The sequence below is a fragment of the Mustela lutreola genome, chromosome 3 (assembly GCF_030435805.1).
Source record: "Mustela lutreola isolate mMusLut2 chromosome 3, mMusLut2.pri, whole genome shotgun sequence".
In the NCBI taxonomy this organism is placed as follows: Eukaryota; Metazoa; Chordata; class Mammalia; order Carnivora; family Mustelidae; genus Mustela; species Mustela lutreola.
Genome location: NC_081292.1, coordinates 77,574,619 through 77,596,438, shown reverse-complemented (window position 1 = coordinate 77,596,438; position 21,820 = coordinate 77,574,619). Strand labels below are relative to the sequence as shown.

Here is a 21,820-nt window from a genome sequence, read left to right as displayed (position 1 = left end):
CTTTCTATCCCCTTAGAGCATTTGCCTGTGTCTCCATGTGTGCACACTTCATCTACTCTGCCTTGCTGCCTTATGTTACAAATGCTTTGTGTGCTGGCTCAGCCCATGTCTGAGTGTACATACCTCCTAGGGGAACAGCGGTGTCTTTACTGTGTGGTGCCCTCTGCAGGCCCTAACACTACAGACTGTACGACTTTGGTGACACCAAATGCCTGTTTGTTGACTGCACTTGTCAGATCATGACTGGGTGGGGACCTCATTGCTCTATTGACCCCACTTCAAAATTAAGATGTGTCAGTTGATAACTTAGAAAGTACATTTCTCAATGTTTAAAGAGGAGAATATGAACTCCAAGAGAAGACACAAAACATCCTGACATCCATCTATATGGTGCAGTCCTAAATCTGACCCAGCCCCCCCAAGACCTCAGCTGTGATCCATATGCACAATGGACTATTACTCAGCCATCAGAAAGGATGAATACCCAACATTTGCATCAACATGGATGGGACCGGAGATTATGTTATGAGAAATAAGTCAGGCAGAGAAAGTCAATTATCATATGGTTTCACTTACTTGTGGAACAATAAAGAATAGCATGGAGGACATTAGGAGAAAGCATGAGAAAATGAAGGGGAGGAAATTGGAGGGGGAGATAAACCCTGAGAAACTATGGGTTCTGAGAAACAAACTACAGATATTAGAGGGGAGAAGGGTGGAAGGAAGGGTGAGCCTGGTGGTGGATATTAAGGAAGGACCATCTTGCATGGAGCACTGGGTGTTACCGTATGATGACTAACATAACATACTAAAAAATATATATTTTAAATAAAAATTTATTTATTTATTTTTAGATAGGGAGGGAGTGCACAAGTAGGGAGAGAGGCACAGAAAGGAGGCAGAGAGAATCTAAGACTCCCTGCTCAGCCTGACAGGGGGCTTCACCTCATGACCTCAAGATCATGACTTGAAACCAAGAGTCAATGGCTTAAACCACTGGACCACCAAGGCACGCTCCAAGACCTCAATTTTTAGTGCTCTGACTTCTCTCTATTTTAACAGCCCTATCTCTTTCTATTTTAAAGACCGAGGCAGTCCACATTAAAACAAAAAGAAATCTGGGACAACTAGAGAGAATTATGTTCAGGCATAATGGTAAAGGACCCAGTACATTTTCCTTAAGGAAAATGTAACTGAATTGGAGCAATCCCAGATATCTATCAGTGTCTTTTATATTCAAAGATACTGCCACTGACTCTGTTGCTAAATATGTGGGCGAGGAAGGCTGGAAAGACCAGTGTGAGCAGCTGTCCTTTATACAGTGCATTTGAATTAAGGCTGTGCTTTCCTTAGCAGCTGTGGATGCTGTTTGCTGAGCTTGTTGCTATTTTTGATCCTGCTTTCTGCAAAAAGAAGACAAAGAAAAGAAAGAACTGGAAAGTCACACTGTCTCTAGTAGTCCTCATGTCCAGCTGTGCTCCAGCCATCTTTCCTGAGGCTCAGAACTGTAAAGCAGCATATACTCTTAGGTTTTCTGTTCCCCACTTTCAATTCACTTTATTGTGATTCCTGTGTACTGAATCTGCGGGTCATGTATTAGCCTCACATCTGGAGTATCAGAGAAGTTGCAAGCAGGGTTTCAGTAGAGCCAGATCACTGGCTGCTTTCCAGAGCTTTAGGTTTTTTTTGTTTGCATCTAGGAATTCATTAATGGGTGTTGGCTCCCGTGTGACACTGGTTAAACCACCCAGAATGATGCATGTGAAATTTGAGGGGAATCCAAGTCTCCATGCCACATGACTTTAAATCCCCTGATCCCATTGGCTTTTAGACCTCCTAAAGCTTGACTTCACTTTACCCACCAGCTTCTTCACAAGCCTGGCCATCCCCTTGATTGGTGCCCTGAGATCCACTTATTGGACATCTGGCCTAACCTGTCCCCTCTAGCAGAATGTGATGACTGCTTCTGGATCTTAATGGGTGAAGAAAATCTCTGACTTCTTGCAGATGAATACATAACATCTATTTCCCATGAACTTACTCTCTGTCATTGTGGCTGACCAATGGGACACAATTTCTTGCATAATCTCTAGGCTCTAGACATTTATGCCCCTGGCCTACATTCACTGACATTTAAGACCATATACTTCTACCCACCAGGATCCTCCTGTGTCACTAGAATACCCTGTTCATTTGAGCCCATTTCCCCTTAGCCAGGCAGCTCAAATCTTTACTGCCTCTATATGTAGCCGTATTCTTCCCAACCACGAGGGATGTCCTAGAAGAAAGAAAAGACTCTATAGTATCTCCCTTTATACAACACTCAATGGAAATCATTCTAAAATATTCATATCCAACTTACAAACTATGATCCTCCAAAGTCAATCTTAGATCTCCTCCTCAAGGTGAGAGGCTCCATGACCTCAAGGTCACAAGTGTGGTGCTAGAGTTTTGTGACTTGGGTTCATTGTCTGGCTCTGTACCTTGAAGCTTACGACTTTGAAAGGTCTTTTTTCTCTTTTAGTAAAGTTATCTGGACGATGATAATAACAATAGTATTTACATCATCCAGTTACTATGAAACTTAAGTGACTTACTATAAATGCAATTTATACAAACAAATATAAATGAATTAAACTATGGAAAATTCTCATTCACATAAACAATTTTATGTACAGCTTGTAAAAATCTATAAGATCTACCAAATCCATAGTTGTGCAGCGTGTTTTTAACTGGTCAGGATTTGGCCAGAACTGAAGAGTTGATAGATGATTTGCTCTAATCAGTTTTTTATTATCCACCCTTCCCTTTCTGGTTGAGATTTTGAAGAAATCCTTATCTTTCTTCAGCAGTGTAAAGATCATGGGAAAAATATCTAGACTATATAGGTATCCTCTTCTACCAATGATTTTAAAATATTAGGGTAGACTGTCTAACTTTGGAAATGAATATCTGTATATATAATAGTGTTTACTAAAATATTAGCATGCAAAAATCCATACATTTCAATCAAATTTCACTGAGCGTTTATAAATGTACTTAAATATGCTTGAGTCTATTTTTTTTTCATGTGTTTTGTCATAAGTCAAATCAATGAATTACATGTCAGCATCTCTCCTTGGAATAGTGGTAGAAAAGTATATTTCTTATATTTTATGAACACAAATCAACTAGACTGTCATGATCACTTAGGCCAAGAAAACAACCACTCATGTTTATTAAATGCCAGAACTATGCTGAAATGTTAATGAAGAATGAGCTGATTCTGTACAAGTGAGAAGAATACAAAGTGCCATTCTTTGGGAAATACCAATACAAATTGGTATTTGTATTAGCAGAAATTTGGTTTAGTGAAACTGGATAAGTGACTTGTAATTTTATCAATGAAGTGAGTGAAGATCAAAGAGGTGAATATCGTGGAGCTAGTTGTCTTTTGACCAAATTCATGGATATTCCCACTGCAACTGCCCAAGTCAGCAAAGAAGCCTTTAAGAACAGAAAATACAGTTAGTAGTAAGAATTCAAAATGGAAACCTGAAATTGTTATATGCTTACCAAAATCTCTGATATATTCGATGAGTCTAAAGTCTGAAGGTGATGGTGTGAGTTCTCTTCTTTAAGTCTAATCTACTCTGTAAACCTCTATTTTTCTCAGAAAAAGTAAAATCTCCCATGACTTGCTGTCTTACCTGGCCAGAGCATCAAGATATACATCATTAGGTTCTAACAGCATTCTTTAATAGCATTTCACCATGGGAGCAGGAAAAATTAAAATGTAGAAATTGGTCTTGTGTTGCCTCATGTTGTTAATTTGATGTGATTCACTAAGCTGCTGTTTGGACTGTACTTTAAATGAGATCAAAACTCATCTGCAGAGTTTTGAGACTTATCCTTATAACCCCCACCATCACCACTAAATAACTTTCTAAAACATCTGTAAGCTTTATGCTATGGCTTCTGGCGTGGGATCTGGGGAGAATAATAAATACCTCTCAAGCAGGATTTCTCTATAACCCTCAGGCTAGTGGTAAGAAGAAGTACACAGAGATTCTTTATCTATATCTGGATGGTTAACATATTAAAATATGTTCTCATTTGAGTATTTTTCCCCAATAGCTATGGCTGAATTTTTTTTTAAAGTAGCAATTATCGAAGTTCAGGGAGAAAATACAGTCCTTTCTTTGCAATACAAATTTGTTTTGTCTTGGAGTGGAAACATCTTATAACTTGTATACTCATTTTTAATTACTTTTTTAAAAATTTTAATTCTAGTATAGTTAACATACAGTGCTATATTAGTTCCAGGTGCCCAATATAGTGATTCAATAATCTTATACATTATAGCAAGTGTACTTTTTAATCCCCATCAGCTATTTCAACCACACCTCCCCACCACTGACCTCCCCTCTAGTAACCATGTTTGTTCTCTATAATTAAAAGTATGTTTCTTGGTTTGTCTCTTTCTTTTGCTTATTTGTTTTGTTTCTTGGATTCTACACATGAGTGAGATCATATGGTATTTATCTTTCTCTGACTGACTTATTTTATTTAATATAATGCACTCTAATTCCATCCATGTTTTGCAAATGGCAAAATTTCATTCTTTTTGTGGCTGAATAATATTCCATTGTATGCATATACTACTTTTCCAGCCATTCGTCTATTAATGGACATTTGGGTTGCTTCCATATGATAGCTCCATCAGAACCTCAAGGAATGGGAAGGAATTCTGCAAAGAGAAAAGGATGTCATAATCAGAAGAAAAGGTGTAGGAAAATATTCTAGGAAGACCAAAAATGACAGCTATCATAGTTTGGCACACTTGACTTTAGCTTTCTCACCTGGGGTAGCCTAAAGATAAGACCCATGCATCCAACAGACAAAATGTGGTGCTATTACTAATGATTACCCCCTTCTGTGTCTGAGGAGACACTACCACTTCCTCAGCACAGGGGTATTCTTTAGTCTTTGTCCCTTAAACAAGCCTCCCACTCTCCTTTCTGCATGTGTAAGGGTGAGTGCAGCTTTCCTGCCAATGGACAGAAGTAGATCTCAAAGGTGCATCTGGTAGAAAACAGAATGGCTGTCAGCAAACAGGTTACATACTTATTAAAACACAAGCTTCAGTGTCAGAGAAGATACAGGTTCAATTGACAATGCATTAGCTTTGCAACCCTAACTTTTCTGAGCTTCAGCTTCTATGAGAACCTTCATTGGATTCTTCTGAGGATTTACTGAAATAATATATGTAAAATATAGGGCATAACATGTGGGGCAAGCAAGCTATTAAAAAATCAGTAGGCAATATTGTTATCAAGAAAATTATTATTATTACTAGTATTATTATTGTTATTTCCTCTGCTTCTCAAACCGGAAATGAAGAGTAATGATTTAGGTTCCACCATCCCAATGAAGAGCCCATGAAGAGCTTAATGTTACAATGATTGATATTCACCTTTTTATGTAGGTGCACAAAACTGTCTCATACAAGAGTTTTGTATTCTCTCATTTAGTCTCCAAAGCCCCCACTGAGTTAGACGTCATTAATATCCAGTTTTTAGTAGAGGAAGATGAAACTCAGTGGGATTGTGATTTTATCAGGTCACATAACTGGTAAAGTCACAGACATAGGATTCAAACATGGGTTTTCTGACTCCAAGTTCTGTTCTCTCTTAATTATATCACACTGTAAAGACCTATTTTTCTGAGAGCCCAGCATGTGCCTGAGTATGGCCTTGCTAATCAGACAGCATAATGGGTAAGGACAGTGGCCTGAGAACACCTTGAGAATTCTTATTAGGTTACCAAGTTTCAGACCATTTTTGCCAGGGATCATCTCAGAAGGTGATAATAGCTGGCAAGCTGTGACATGTTTCAGAGAAAAGAGGTAAGAAAAGTTAAGAAGAAGAAGGAGAAGCCGAGTGAAAGAAAGAACAAGCCGAAGATTGGGATGAGAAAAATAAAATCTGACTGATTAGGACTAGTAGGAAACCAGTGTTATTTTTTTTAAACTTCTTGCACTTTTTGGTAAAAGAAAACAGCTTGTCTTTGCCCAAAGGCAACACTTACTAGTTAAAGAGTTCAAGAAAGGAAAAAAGAAATAATAATATCTACTTTAGAAATAAATCAAATTAACTTCTCTCTTTGATCTTTAAGATTTCTAACCTTTGGAAGGGGATACCCTAAGGGATTTCTGTAAATGCTGACTTATTTTGCTCACTTAGTTTATTCCCCTTCCCATTCAAAATCCCCAAATTTTAACTTACATATCCAATTACTCAAAATATCACCCTGTAAAATACTTTATCTGTTATAGACACTGGGATTTAATTTTTAATTATTACTCTAAACCCAATTTTCACCTTCCTCCCATTCTCTCTGACATTCTCACCTTCTTTTAGGGAAGAGTTTTAAAGGTCTCTTGAAGGAGCAGCAAATACATATGCATCAAACACATAGAGTTGAGCTTTGAAAAATGTCCAAAGAGGCATCCATGAGATGAAATCACAAACCTGTCCTCTGGACTCTTTATTTTTATTTATTTAATTTTTACCTTTAGATTTTTTGCCATTCTCTTCCCTACATACACATGCAAAATTCAGAACATAAATGTATGAACCAAAGAAATGTTATATAGATTTTACTTACTCATTGAACCCAACAATTATTGTCCTCAGAAGAGGCACACAGGCTGATATATATGATCTCCAAGGAGGACTATTTCACTCGAACCCAGAGGGAGATACCTCTTACCCAGTTTTAAAACAAATACAAACTTAAAATGGATGTCTGATTTTGTTATCAGGGTAATACTGACCACAAAGAATGAATTAAAATTGTTCTTTCTATTTTTAGGAAGGGTTTGAGAAGTATTCGTATTAATTCTTCTTTAAAAGTTTGATAGAATTCACTTGTGAAACCATCAAGCCCTGGGCTTTTTTTTTTTTTTGAAACTTTTTTTTATTACTGATGCAATCTATTTACTTGTTGCAAGTCTATTTAGATATTCTATTTCTTCTTGAGTCAGTTTTGGTAGCTTGTGTCTTTCTAGTAATTTGTCCATTTCATTTCTGTCCTATTTACAGAAGAAAAAGAGCTAAAGAAACTGGAAATCAACAACTTTTCTTAGATTTACCAGAGAACTGAAGTTACAGGCCAAACTTCTATCCTGTGCTTCTAGAGACAGACTAGCAATGCTGAGAATCTCAGTTTAGTGGAGTGGAAGCTCAGGAACAGAAGCCACCAGGAACCAATTCCAGGATAGGAAATCTAAGCCATAACTGACAGATGTTGGGGGCTCCAAGTGAGAATTAAGAATTCTGGAGAGACCTAATCATGAGAAACCCCTACACTTTTTTGAGCTTTAACTCCAGGAGCTCTACCAGTTTATCACAGTGAAGACTAGAGAAAAAACCTCTCATGCTTCCGTCAGGAGAAGAAAAAAAGGAACTGTTTTGAAATATGCCAGAACTTTCTATTCTTGAAAAGCCCTTTCCTCAGGAGAAACCATCACCAGAGCCTAAACTATTGGGGTTTTATCAGAGGCTCACTCACCAGAGAAGAGAAAACAGCCAACTCCATCCCCACCTGGCCCTCCTGCCTTATCCAGAGGGGAAAACAAACCCAAACAAAGCCTAGTAGCACTTGTGAACTGAGACAAAGTCACAGGACAATAGAAACTGAAAAAGCTGAAAAAGCTTAAAGAAATAAATGTTTCCATAGAAATACCTTTTGTTTCAAGGATCCAAACTCTATTTAAATCTGCTCAATTAAAGCAATAAAGTCTCCTATTGAAGGGGTCAGACTGGTCTTATAAGAACCCAGGGTCAGGGGGAAAAAAAAAACATTCTGAGGACACAGACCCCACATGACCACAGAGAATTGTCTCTTTTCTCTGACTCCAGGTCTAGTCATTCTCCTGGCTCTAATGCCAGTTTGCTAAGTGCCCTCTTGCCTTGAAGCATTGAAACAAGGGAATATTCCTTCCCAGATATTACATCTTGCTGCTTCCCCATTCAGGCTTTTGCTCAGTGTCACCTGTCAGAGATGTCCTCCTTGAAACCTGCTCTGCAGTAACACTTATCCTATTCTTTGTACCTATTTGCTTTACCCTACTTTATCTTTGCTCACATCACTTACCAACATCTCAACTTGTATATGCTCCTAGGTTTGTTTATCTTCCCTTTCTCATCTAGACTCCTTCATGGAAAGTTCGTAGTAAATATGTGTAGAATAATTGGATAAATCAATGATTGAGTGAAGAGCAGATACAAGTTGCAAGTCGGCTTTGGGGACCAGCCTCTCTGCCTCTCCTGTCTCTTGGTTTCTTAGCTTCTCTCTATGTGCTTGCTTCATTTTTCTTGTTCTGCCAGGAAGCTTCCGACTTTCTGCTCCCTTATTACATTGGGGACACGTGACCTAGTCACAGACACCCTCCCCTGTTCTGCTGATAACTCTACTCAAGTGTTTATCTCCAACTTCTCCTTCCCTCTCTGTCTCTTAGTTCAGGGACAATATTTGTCCAGCAGGAGATTTCCTTAGTTTGTCTTGTTTTCCTGGGTGTTTTGTTTTTTGTTTGTTTGTTTGTTTGTTTTTTCCTGCAGGGGGTGGTGAGAGTTAATACATTGGTATTCTTCTAAGAAGGAGTTAAGGAAGTGGAAAGCAAGCATTTGAAATGTTTTTCCAAGGTAAGACTTCAGGGGAAAAAAGCAAAGCAAAGAAAGGAATAGTATTTATTTGTTGAGCCCCTCCTAATTGGCATATATTGTGTGCAGCACAAGGAATGTACATCATTTCACCTTTATCAAGCTAGACAAGATTTTTTTCACAGAAAGATGAACCTATCATCATGGAACATTAGACTAGAAAAGATGGAATGAAATGCAAACCCCAAAATCAATGTTTGTTCTTTTCTGACTTTTTTTTAAAAGATTTTATTTATTTTTGAGAGAGAGAGAGAGAGAGAGTAGATAGATCCTGGAGTAGGGATGGGGAGCAGACTTGATCCCTAGACTCTGGGATCATGACCTGTGCTGAAGGCAGACACCTGACTGATATTTTACCTTTGGGTACCCACCCATGTAAAATATACATACATATACATATAAAGAATGTAAAATATCCTTACATTCTTTACCAACATTCTTGGGGTGGTAAAGAAGGGCTTTATAAAGGGGGGGGCATTTGCAAGGAGGTAGGCTTGGCATTGCCAGATATGAGAGAAAGGCATTGCTAATGGAGAACAGAGGGAGCAAGTGGACACATGAAGAGGGAGAGGAGGAGAGGGAGCACCCTGGCTTGCCTGGAACACAGAGGGGACGGAGGGAGAAATGGAGCTAGAAAGTCACTTGGGATCTGATCATGTCAGGCTAAGGACTTTGAATATAATGGACCTCATACAGCTGGTTGTTATACATTTCCAAAAAAACTGAACAGTTCAAATTTTGTAGCATACATTTTAGAAATTGAGATTTCCTATTATTATAATTCTCAAAGTAGATAGGCTGTATTAGTTTTCCTAAGTTGTTATAACAAAACACCACAGACTGATGGCTTACAAAACAGGAATTAAGGGTTGCCTGGGTGGCTCAGTGGGTTAAGCCTCTGCTTTCAGCTCAGGTCATGATCTCAGGGTCCTGGGATGGAACCCCCGCATCGGGCTCTCTGGTCAGTAGGAAGCTTGCTTCCCCCTCTCTCAGCCTGCCTCTGCCTATTTGTGATCTCTCTCTCTGTCAAATAAATAAAATCTTTACAAAACAAACAAACAAGCAGAAATTTATTTTTCATGGGTCTGGAAGATGGGAAGTTCAAGATCAAGGCACCAGCTGATTCAATTCTTGGCAAGTAGACTGCTGCCTTCTTGCTGTGCTCTTACATGGCTTTTCCTCAGCACATGTGCATGGACAAAAAGAGAGAGATGGGGTAGGGGGCAAGGGAGGTAAATGGGGAGTGAAGGGGGAAAAGAGAATGAATGCTCTCTGGAGTCTCTTCTTATAAGGACACTAATCGCATTGAACCTTGACCCTACCATCAATGTCATGGTCATCCCTAAATTCCTCCTAAGACTCTGCCTCTAAATATCACACTGAGGACTTCAGGTTCAACACATGAATCTTGAAGGAACACAAACATTCAGTCTATAACCTAGGCCAATCCAAATAAAATAAGAATTTTTTCCTTCTTTAAATAACAATTTATAAAGATAGTTTTAGCCTTCCTGATTAGTACCTGTTTGCTGCATGAATCAAAATGCCCTACTGAGGGATCTGGCACCAGACGAAGCAGACATGGGAATTTATACTCCATCTAACCCTGAAGGGGCCCTTCTTTGTAGTGTTATTCAGTTTTAACTTTTTGAGTAATGCTTTCTGCATGTACAGAATATGAACCACTGCTCAAACCTGAAATGTTCCTCTTCAAGCTGTCCTCCTGGCTTTGGTGTCACCCCCAAATCCTCTCTGATCGGCTCTTCTGCCTGCCATCCAAGAGGTTTATGAACCAGGAAGAAAGCCTATGGCTCAAGAACTATCTCATTTATAGCAAACATAAAGCAGGGATTTTCTCTTGTCCTGAAATATCCAAATAATCCATCCCCCAAAAATGAAATAATAAATCTCTCACCTGGGCTCTTTGCTTTGCTTTTATCTTCAGCTTTATTTCTCAATCCTCTCAACCCAGCACCACTGGCTCAAAATCAGAAAGTAATCTATGTTGGAATGAAATACAGGTGGAAAGGGAAGAAAATGAGCATTTTCCAAATAGCCCTTCACCAGATATCCCGTCAGATACTCTACATGCATTTCATTTAAAAGCTTGAAAACTCTGCAGCCAGTGTATTGATCTCTTTACTACACAGACAGAAAAACCAAGCCTCAGAAAGATTTAATTGTGGAACTCACTCACTGGTCAGTCAAGGAGCCAGCTGAGAAACCAGGGTCTCACGTTCTGCATTGGTTACCTGTGCTGCTGCTTATAATGCTGTAATATTGAAATGTGCAGGATTTTAGTCACTTAAAATAGGGCAAAGTCTCTTAGCAAGCCTTAGCAAAGCTTTAAATCCCTCCTAGGTCAGAAGACCAAAACTCCGCTTAATACATCCCTCTCTAGAGGAGGAGCAGGTTTGTTGTGGGGGCTTCACCAGGCCCCCTACTCATCACCTATTATCACCAAGGTGTACCCAATGCTCATGAGCACTTTTTGGCCCCTCCAGGGACTCTAAAGTTCTCCAACCAAGGACCATTGCCCCTCTCTCTGGCATAATGCTTCTGTATATTCCTCCGGCATTCTGCCGCCACGCAGTTCAAGACTTTCTCACTATTTTGAACTACATATTCAAAGAAGTGTGTACATTGTCTATAGATTTTTAACAACAGTTCCTATATCAGTACCTGCCATTCTCCTACATAATAAGACCAATTAATATCTTCAAGGAGCCAGATATTTATTTCTGCTGTAGAATTCTACACCAAACATATCATATTTGCAAAAAAGAAAATAAAGTTCTTCACATTTCAACTCACCCTTAGACTTTCTCACATCACCTAATAAAACTTAGAGAAAAAGGCAGGTTTTCAACGGGTTATCTCTTGCATGTGTGGTTTGGATAAAGTCTTAGTAACCCGTGATTTTTTTTTTTTTTTTTTTTTTTTTAGTGTAACTAAAAATCCCAATTTAGTTCATCTTCAGGGCATGAGCAAGCTGATTGGGTTTCCTATAAAGTGGGGATTAGTCCTTAGAATTAGTGAGTATGTTTACTAACTGCCTCTTGGACTTCTGCTGGGCTGTTCCTGACGCCAGCATGTGTTTTCTCTCCTCCACACAGGTGATTGACAGAGTGTGATGTTAATGAGCTCCTTGTTATGAAGCTTTGCCAGTGAATCTACTCTTTTATCCCAACATTTATTCTCCATGTACTTCTCTTTTTTTCAGTAAGCGCTAATTTTATCTCCCAGATTTCTTCACATGAAATTATGAGGGTCCCATAATTATTTATGAAGAATATCAAAACAATACATTAATAACATTATGGGTTTAAAGCTCTTTAATATGTAATCCATTCATTCATAATACTAAGTACTTTGCTAGAATGTTATGTAAATAAAGAACAAATAAAGACTTATGCTGTGAATTTGTAGTCTGTGTATATTTTTGATACACTCAAGTTAGCTCCTAAGTAGTTTGAATTAAGACCCTGTCCTTCCACTCAATGGCTCATGGTCCATATTGACTTTCAATAAGATGACATGAGAGAATAATGTTCAGATGTGGGGATACATTTTTTTCCTCCAAAAAATATTTCACTTGATCTATATGGAGAAACATGGTGATGCCTTAAATTAATAATGTTAATAGCTAAACTGGACTGGATGTTTGTTGAAAGACTTTTCTTTCTTCTCTATTAATTCCAGCTGTGTCCTTTGGGTGGGATTGCCTTCATGCCCCACCAAAAGGGTGAGCCTTGACTTAGCTCCATCGCTATGCTCCATCTCTCTGGGATTTTCTATGACTGAACACATGTTAGCATTTGGGCCAATAAGACTGAGATGCTTACTGAGGGACCTCTGGAAAAGAAACTGCCTCTTCTTCTTTGGAGACTACCAGAAAAAGGTAGTTTCTTTCTCTACATGGTGTGCTGTAGATTTAAGATCTGAACTGATGCTATGATACTACCAGGAAGGGAGTTGGTCCAGATCATGAAAATACATAAAGGAAGCCAATGTCAAGGAAATGCAACAAAAGAAAGCACAAGCTTAACAACCAGGACCTCTGAATTAAGCCTTTTATTTTAAATTTATTTTTAATTTATTTTCAGCATAACAGTATTCATTATTTTTGCACCACACCCAGTGCTACATGCAATCTGTGCCCTCTATAATACCTACCACCTGGTACCCCAACCTCCCACCCCCCACCCCTTCAAAACCCTCAGGATGTTTTTCAGAGTCCAGAGTCACTCATGGTTCATATCCCTCTCCAATTTCCCTCAAATCCCTTCTCCTCTCCATCTCCGCATGTCCTCTGTATTATTTGTTATACTCCACAAGTAAGTGAAACCATATGATAACTGACTCTCTCTGCTTGACTTATTTCACTCAACATAATCTCTTCCAGTCCTGTCCATGTTGCTACAAAAGTTGGGTATTCGTCCTTTCTGATGGAGGCATAATACTCCATAGTGTATATGGACCACATCTTCCTTATCCATTCATCCGTTGAAGGGCATCTTCGTTCTTTCCATAGTTTGGCGACCGTGGCCATTGCTGCTATAAACATGGGGGTATACCTTCTTTTCACTACATCTTTATCTTTGGGGTAAATACCAAGTAGTGCAATTACAGGGGCATAGGGAAGCTCTATTTTTAATTTCTTGAGGAATCTCCACACTGTTCTCCAAAGAGGCTGCACCAACTTGCATTCCCACCAACAGTGGAAGAGGGTTCCCCTTTTCCACATCCCCTCCAACACATGTTGTTTCCTGTCTTGCTAATTTTGGCCATTCTAACTGGTGTAAGGTGATATCTCAATGTGGTTTTAATTTGAATCTCCCTGAGGGCTAGTGATGATGAACATTTTTTCATGTGTCTGATAACCATTTGTATGTCTTGACTGGAGAAGTGTCTGTTCATATCTTCTGCCCATTTTTTGATATGATTGTCTGTTTTGTGTGTGTTGAGTTTGAGGAGTTCTTTATAGATCCTAGATATCAACCTTTTGTCTGTACTATCATTTGCAAATATCTTCTCCCATTCTGTGGGTTGCCTCTTTGTTTTGTTGACTGTTTCCTTTGCTCTGCAGAAGCTTTTGATTTTGATGAAGTCCCAAAAGTTTATTTTCACTTTTGTTTCCTTTGCCTTTGGAGACATATCTTGAAAGAAGTTGCTGTGGCTGATATCGAAGAGATTACTGCCTATGTTCTCCTCTAGGATTCTGATGGATTCCTGTCTCACATTGAGGTCTTTTATCCATTTTGAGTTTATCTTTGTGTACAGTGTAAGAGAATGGTCGAGTTTCATTCTTCTACATATAGCTGTCTAGTTTTCCCAGTACCATTTATTGAAGAGACTGTCTTTTTTCCACTGTATATTTTTTCCTGTTTTGTCGAAGATTATTTGCCCATAGAGTTGAGGGTCCATATCTGGGCTCTCTACTCTGTTCCACTGGTCTATGTGTCTGTTTTTATGCCAGTACCATGCTGTCTTGGTGATCACAGCTTTATAGTGAAGCTTAAAATCAGGTAGCATGATGCCCCCTGTTTTATTTTTGTTTTTCAACATTAGCGATTCGGGGTCTCTTCTGATTCCATACAAGTTTTTGGATTATTTGCTCCAGCTCTTTGAAAAATACCAGTGGAATTTTGATCAGAATGGCATTAAAACTATAGATTGCTCTAGGCAGTATAGACTTTTTTTTTTTTTAAGATTTTATTTATTTGACAGAGAGAGCTCACAAGTAGACGGAGAGGCAGGCAGAGAGAGAGAGAGAGAGACAGAGAGGGAAGCAGGCCCCCTGCTGAGCAAAGAGCCCGATGCGGGACTCGATCCCAGGACCTTGAGATCATGACCTGAGCTGAAGGCAGCGACCTAACCCACTGAGCCACCCAGGCACCCCAGTATAGACATTTTAACAATGTTTATTCTTCTGATCCAAGAGTATGGAATGGTCTTCCATCTTCTTGTGTCTTCTTCAATTTCTTTCATGAGTGTTCTGTAGTTCCTCGAATACAGATCCTTTACCTCTTTGGTTAGGTTTATTCCCAGGTATCTTATGGTTCTTGGTGCTATAGTAAATGGAATCGATTCTTCAATTTCCCTTTCTGTATTTTAATTGTTAGTGTATAAGAAAGCCACTGACTTCTGTACATTGACTTTGTATCCTGCCATGTTGCTGAATTGCTGTATGAGTTCTGGTAGTTTGGGGGTGGAGTCTTTTGGGATTTCCATATAAAGAATCATGTCATCTGCGAAGAGAGAGAGTTTGACTTCTTCATTGCCAATTTGGATACCTTTTATTTCTCTTTGTTGTCTGATTGCTGTTGCTAGGACTTCTAATACTATGTTGAACAAGAGTGGTGAGAGTGGGCATCCTTGTCATATTCCTGATCTCAACGGGAAGGCTGCAAGCTTTTTTGCATTGAGGATGTTATTTGCTGTGGGTCTTTCATAGATAGATTTTATGAAGTTCAGGAATGTTCCCTCTATCCCTATACTTTGAAGCGTTTTAATCAGGAACGAATGCTGGATTTTGTCAGATGGACCTCATAGATATATAGAGAACATTCCACTCTAAAACAACAGAATACTCATTCTTCTCAAGTGCACATGGAACCTTCTCAAGAATAGACCACATACAGGGTCAAAAATCAGGACTCAACCGATACCAAAAGACTGAGATGATTCCCTGCATATTCTCAGATCACAATGCCTTGAAACTGGAGCTCAATCACAAAGAAAAGTTCAGAAGGGACTCAAACACCTGAAAGATAAAAACCACCTTGCTTAAAAATGCTTGAATCAACCAGGAGATCAAAGAAGAACTGAAACAATTCATGGAAACCAATGAGAATGAAGACACTTTGGTCCAAAACCTATGGGATACAGCAAAAGCGGTCCTAAGGGGGAAATACATAGCCATCCAAGCCTCTCTCAAAAAAATTGAAAAATCCAGAACACAGCAGCTGTCTCTACACTTTAAAGAACTGGAGAATCAACAACAAATCAAACCAACTCCACATATAAGAAGGGAAATAATCAAGATTAGATCTGAGATCAATGAGGTAGAAACCAGAGATATAGTAGAACGTATCAATGAAACTAGAAGCTGGTTTTTTGAAAGAATCAATAAGATCGATAAACCATTGGCCACACTAATCCAAAAGAAAAGAGAGGAACCCCAAATTCATAAAATTATGAATGAAAAGGGAGCGATCACAACTAACACCAAGGAAGTAGAAACAATCATCAGAAGTTATTATCAACAGTTATATGCCAATAAGATAAGCAACCTAGATGAAATGGATACATTCCTGGAAAACTATAAACTCCCAAAATTGAACCAGGAAGACATTGACAACCTGAATAGACCGATATCTAGTAACGAGATTGAAGCAGTGATCAAAAACCTCCCAAAAAACAAGAGCCCAGGACCTGATGGATTCCCTGGGGAATTCTACCAAACTTTCAAAGAAGAAATAACACCTATTCTCCTGAAGCTGAATTTTCAAAAAATTGAAGCAGAAAGAAAATTTCCAGACTCTTTCTATGAAGCCAGCATTACCCTGATCCCCAAACCAGGCAAAGACCCTACCAAAAAGGAGAATTTCAGACCAATATCACTGATGAATATGGATGCTAAGATTCTCAACAAGTTCCTAGCAAACAGGATCCAACAGCACATTAAAAAGATTATCCTCCATGACCAGGTGGGATTCATCCCTGGGCTACAAGGATGGTTCAACATTCGCAAATCAATCAATGTAATAGAACAAATTAATATGAGGAGAGAGAAGAACCACATGGTCCTCTCAATCGATGCAGAAAAGCATTTGACAAAATCCAGCATCCGTTTCTGGATTAAGCCTTTCTTGAAGCTAGGTCTTCTATGATTTAGTTACATTAACCAGTATATTACTCAATTTGCTCAAATCAGTTTGCCTCATGCTTTCTGTTTCTGGCAACCAAAGCATGCTAATGGCTGCAATCTTCTAGTTATCTAAGAAAGATCATACATATACTCCATTTTAGCAGTAATTTTCCCAAGGTTTCTCTATATTTCCCTTTGGATATTTCTATGTCAGAAAGGCCTTAACTTCTTATCCAAATTTTCATAAATAATTTAACTGGGATACTCTGTGGGGTTTCCCACTTGCCTCTTAAAGGAGTTTGAGAGTCATTCAAGAATTTAATGAACACATAGTATGTAACAACTGTCCTCTCTTCAAAGAGTGCTTCCATTTTTATCCATTTTTACTACTTGATGTCCACATAATATTTATTTTGAATAAGCTACTATGCAGTTAAATATATGAACCATTGGTTTAGTCTAAACTTTTCATCTTAAAGATTGCAAAATTGTGCCTAAAAGAAGTTAAATGATTTGTCCAAGATCTCATGGCAAATTTCAGACTTAAAGGAAATTCCTGGTTTCTTAATCCATGGTCAGTGGTCTTTCATTACACTTTACTGCCTCATCACATTGATTAGTGCCACCTTTGCTAATAATTATGATTTTATTGTTTTATCCCAGGCTTTAATTATCCAAATCACTTTGGTCTGCAAAAATTGAATCTGAAAGCTAACAAGAACTGACTTCCTTATGAAATTTCTAGCACTTCCTATTTTCAGACAGGCTAGAAATACCCTGTGAACAGCCTTTCTTGTAAGATTTGGCATCTGCCTCTTGCTATGATCAGAAATAAAAAGTATAGAGGTTGGAGAAAATTAACTAGAAAAATGAACCTGAAAAGTCTTAGTTCTACATACACATGGGAGCTTTTAAATGTCAGATCCAGACCCTGATATTGCCCAAGCTCTCTTGATGTTTCCTTGTAGACCAAATGTTTGTCTCGACTTGTCTTATCTTCATAGTAGTCATTTGCTTAGTACAAAGTCTATATGTTGCAATGATGCTAATTTCAGAATTGAAGTAAAACCTTTTTGCTTTTAAAAATCAGATTCAGGAGTGATTATTGACTAACCATGTTCCATATTTTCCAACAGAAAACCATATAGTCCTTTCAGAAGTTTATCTTTGTTTCTCTGTGTCCCAAAATGTAATAATTCAAGTGGTTCCTTAAAGAATCCAAGTAGACAAATAATGGCATAATATTAGTTCTTCAGAAATATAATTTCCTTTTGTACTGTTACAGTAGGGCCTGAAATGGATTTTAACTCAAATCCCAGAGTATAGTCTGGTTATTTGGTATCAATATTCAGTATCCTAAACCATCTCATTGTGACTAGCTATCAGCTCTGTTTCATTACCAGGTTTTCCCATTAATTGTGTATAATATTAATTCTCTGTCATACCATATTTGATTTTCAGGCTTACATGAGCCCTAACTAATCTATTTCTTTCCCACTACTGATAAAGAATGCTTTCCTTTTGTGGCTTATTGCTTCTGGAGGCAGGGGAGCTCGCGTTCACCACACCTGTCTGTCTGATCAGTGTGTTCATCCCCAGATGATCAACAACATAGGGAATGTATTTTGTCCTCTACACCCTTTCAAATGTATTGTTTTCATTTTGATCAAGTAGTGAGGGTACCAACTGCACTCTCTGACTTTAGAGATTGTGCTTGGGAATTATAGTTTCAGGCTTTTCAAGAAGAGAGTAATTCCCATGTCGCTTATGTGAGTGGAGTGTTGGGAAGAACAAGTGAATGAGTAACTAGAAAAGATTTATCTGTAAAGGGAACAGAAGGCACCAACTGAAGAATGGGGTATCCAATTTTAACAAAAAGGGCATTTCTCTTTCTGCTTTCAAAATTTCTAGCACTTCATATAGATATTTAATATAGGAGAGTCTGGATGGGGAGGTACATAGTCACATATGTGTTTACATATTTAACTGAGGGACTTTTAGTAAATAAATCATTCCAAAAAATCCCGCATAAGTCTAGAAACAAGTAGGATATCTTTAAAATTCGTCTTTCTCAACAATACACACCTGAATTAATCACCTTGGATATATTGTAGTTGTTACCAATATAATAAAATTTGACTACTACTCAAGGTTTCTTAATGGTGAAATTTTGTCAATAATTTGTTCCATGGTACAGGCACCTTCAACGATTTTTACAGTGTTCTTTCAGCTCAAGCTAAGTAGTATACTTGGGTTTTTGTTTTTAAAATTTCAAAATACAAGTCCATTTCACTCATTGGTTTCATCTGAACTTACTCACCTCTTTGGAAAACACAACCATAGACAATTCCTATTTTTTTAAGTGTTGACATACCCTTTCATTATTGGCCAAGAGTGAGTAAATCTGTCCTGATCCCAAGTAGTGGCTAATTGCATGGTCATCAATACAGTGTTCCTGAGTGAAGATCATTGTCCTCTTCTCCACATTCTGTATTTCTCCCAGGTCTTTACACCTATGTTTCTGACACACTTGGAAGCATAACTATCCCTGAGGATGATTTGGCAAGAACACTTTGGTATAATTAGGTACCTGGAGGGCTTCAGCTAATTTTGATTATCCATACGGTTCAGGGTTCAAGTGCAACCCAACACTCAGGAGTCTAGAGCTTATCTCTATTCCCACTGTTGATCCCAGAACCATGGCAGTGACAATTCTTGACTTGCCTCATTCCCATTCTGGCCAGATCCTCTTCCTCTCTACAAAGTATTTCCTGGACATATGCCTATCACCTATGAAAAAAGCTGTCAACTCCTTATTTTCTTGATTCAGAGAAGACAGTACTCCCCAGAAGTAGGAAACCCAATCCTTTATTGCAAAAAACAGAGTCCAATTGACCTCTGTGCCCTTGGACTCAATAACATCCTGCTCAACTAGAACTGGAACCCATGTGAATAAGGCACATGTCCATTTCGTGTATAACTTGCCTATTCAAAAACATACTTGTGTCGAATACACTATGGAACATTTGCTCAGGAATCAAGTCCAGGAACTTTTGCGTTATTGGGGAACCTTTAATATCCATTGCATGTCTCCTGCATGGTAAAATGAACCAAGTGTCCAATCTGATTCTGCCTTTTGAGAATTATTTCATGAGAGACTACAATTCTTTTTGTTCTTGTTCCTATGTGAAACAGAGAGTTAGACCTAACCTTGATAAATTTAGAAAATAAAAACTGCATTGGAGTAGAGGAATTATCTTGTTAGTCTTTTTATGCTCTTTAATTTAATTATTCACATCAATCTTCTGTACATTTTGAATATATTTATGCAATTCCTTAATATTTGCCCAATGTCCAAAATAATATCTATATATTTTGGTGGAAGTTTTACTCACAAAAGTCTGATTATCATCACCTTAAAAAATTTGTCATGATTCAATTTAATTCAATTGAATTCAAATTCTTCTGAGATTGTTTTATGTAAAAGATTATCACATCTTTATTCTTCCTGAAAAGTGGTTTATTTTATTATGTTTCCACAATTTATCTATAACATGCACTAGGGCATTTTGGAAGCAGCAGAACCATTAAAACATTAAATACCTATTATAATTCTGGAAGAGAGTTTGGTGGTTTTGTTTATTTATTTATTTATTTATTTTTGTTTGAGTTTTTATTTTTTAAATGTATATAAGCTCAAGTATAAGAGAAAAGGGAATTAGTCCAGTATTTCCTATTTTAATTTTTATGTTTATTCATATATTTTTATCAGAATAATTAAGAACAATTTAAATCTACATATAATTTATGAAGTTAAGTTGAAATGTAAAGCCATTGAGTTTTTCAATTACTTCCAGTTTTATTATATAAATAATAGGGAGTTCCCATTTCCACTGTCTTCCACACCTTCATATTTTCTGAGTCATGCATTAATCACCTCAGTTTGCTATTATACTCTTTCTCAAGGAACTTGGAAACTTAATTAGGAAAAAGGAAATCAGCAGCCTCTGGAACAGGGCCCAGTACTCTCTCATACTTCAAAGGGAGCTCCTGGTGCCAAAGTGATTTGGGAGGAGGAGATGAGAGGTGAACATGGGGTCTCTTGGAACTTCAGGACCTGCTTTCTACATTTTCTTTGAATGATGGAAGCCCAGGGAGCCAATCTACAGGAGGACTGACGGTAATGGGGAGCAAGGGCCATGGAACAGAATTCAGTCATATCAATACCAGAAACATACATGTTACAACAACAAAGATTTAGTAGACCCATTTTTCACTAGCTGTCTTGAGTTTATTTATAGTTTTGACAATTCTCTTGTTCCTATATCCTTATCTTCTTGTGAAATATAATTTCATATAGTTAAGCAAATATGGTATACTATTTCTTGCCTCTTCTCTCCTACAAATTCTGCTGGCTCTGCCTGGACTGCACTTCCCTCTCTGCTTGCCTGAGGAATTCCTACTAATTTTTTAGGAAAACTCATCAAACAAACTCTACAAACAAACTCTACAAAGCTGTCCCTGATTCCAGAGAGTTAATTATGCACTACTATAAATCCTGATTCTATCATACAAATACCACTAATGAATTTTTCATCCTGTTACTGGTATTTATGTGGGTTTGCTACACTAGATTTAAAGCATTTTGAAGGAATGATTCATACATCCTCCATCTTTTATGCTCATCTATCAGGGGCCAGGTTACCACACACAACTAAACCTGGCCCCTGGTAGATACATCAATAGATCGATTTATCGATACATCATAGATCGATACATCAATAGATAGATAGATCAAGTTACTATCCATAATTTTCATAGCAGTTTCACAGCCATCACACAAAGAGGCTGTAGTATCTCCAATTTATTTTTAGGTGAAGAAACTGAGCTCAAGCAATGTTGTTCACAAAAACAACATTCCCAAGGGGAAACACCCAGAATTCCAGTCCAGAATGAAATCACCCACTTAATCATGGCTTGAGTGAGTCCTAAAGTCTGGACTCACTTAAGGTACCACTATGCTCTCACATCCTGCAGACTGCTATACAGATCACACCTGCAGACATTTAGAAAGTATGTATGCAGTGTTTGTGGAATTAATGGAGTCATTGATTTTAAAAACACAGACCATGCTTGGTGGTGATTTGTACTACGTGCATGATGATCAGTTCCTGGTCAGAAAGAGAGATGCCAGTTTCTAGAAGTAATAGATCCTAGAAGACAGAGCTATTGCATCATTTCT

The 21,820-nt window shown here is 38.0% G+C and overlaps 1 long non-coding RNA gene across 1 annotated transcript in view; it reads right to left on the bottom strand.

Annotated features, from left to right (window-relative positions):
* Positions 1–10,619: 10,619 nt before the first annotated feature.
* LOC131828065 (uncharacterized) overlaps positions 10,620–21,820 on the bottom strand; it is a 28,252-nt gene continuing 17,051 nt past the window's right edge. The window contains exons 2-3 of the long non-coding RNA XR_009352216.1: positions 10,903–10,977; positions 10,620–10,705 (exon numbers count right to left, since the gene is read on the bottom strand). This is a non-coding gene — a long non-coding RNA (uncharacterized LOC131828065). The remainder of the gene's footprint in view (positions 10,706–10,902; positions 10,978–21,820) is intronic.